The sequence below is a fragment of the Oncorhynchus clarkii genome, chromosome 26 (assembly GCF_045791955.1).
Source record: "Oncorhynchus clarkii lewisi isolate Uvic-CL-2024 chromosome 26, UVic_Ocla_1.0, whole genome shotgun sequence".
NCBI classification, from domain to species: domain Eukaryota; kingdom Metazoa; phylum Chordata; class Actinopteri; order Salmoniformes; family Salmonidae; genus Oncorhynchus; species Oncorhynchus clarkii.
Genome location: NC_092172.1, coordinates 18,061,163 through 18,062,185, shown reverse-complemented (window position 1 = coordinate 18,062,185; position 1,023 = coordinate 18,061,163).

Below are 1,023 nucleotides of genomic sequence, written 5' to 3'. Positions count from 1 at the left end.
TTATTTGTCACATGCACCGAATACAACATTTCACCTTACAGTGAAATGCTTACTTACAAGCCCTTAACCAACAATGCAGTTTTAAGAAAAAATACCTAAAAAAAAAAAAAGCAGAGAGAACAGTCTATGACTAGGGTGGCTGGAGTCTTTGACAATTTGTAGGTCCTTCCTCTGACACCGCCTGGTATAGAGGTCCTGGATGTCAGGAAGCTTAGCCCCAGTGATGTACTGGGCCATACGCACTACCCTCTGTAGTGCCTTGTAGTCGGGGGCCGAGCAGTTGCCATACCAGGCTGTTGCAGCTGTAGAACTTTTTTGAGGATCTGAGGACCCATGCCAAATCTTTTCAGTCTCCTGAGGGGGAATAGGTTTTGTTGTGCCCTCTTCGTGCTCTCTTGTCTTGGTGTGCTTGGACCATGTTAGTTTGGTGGTGATGTGGACACCAAGGAACTTGAAGCTTTCAACCTGCTCCACTACAGCCCCGTCGATGAGAATGGGAGGCGTGATCGGTACTCTTTTTCCTGTAGTCCTTTTCCGTCGTTGTCGGTGTTCAGGCCTACCACTGTTGCGTCATCGGCAAATTTAATGATGATGTTGGATCCACTCATGCTGGATTGAACATTTTCATTAAATGGTGGTAGTGCTCAGTCCTACAGTTGTTCTTAATGTTTCTCTGATATTGTGTGATACTGAATGTTTGATTGCCTAATTATTATGTAGCATTGAATAAACATTTCATAAATAAAATTAATGGGATTTTTTATTTTGATATGCAATCTTTGCAATATCAATTTGATTATCAATTGGGGATAGTGTATAATGAGCCCTAAGTCGACATATGAATGGATCAGACGATGCTTGAGGAATCAAGAGCTTGAGAGAAATCACTTTATGGGGCCTTTTGACCCCAGTTGTAGGTCAAAAGGCCCCTACGTTTTATATAGTCTGGATAGCAGTCAGTTAAAACTGGTCCCAGGTCTGTACTTGGGGGTGCAACATAGCCCGCCCCGAAACTCCTCCCCT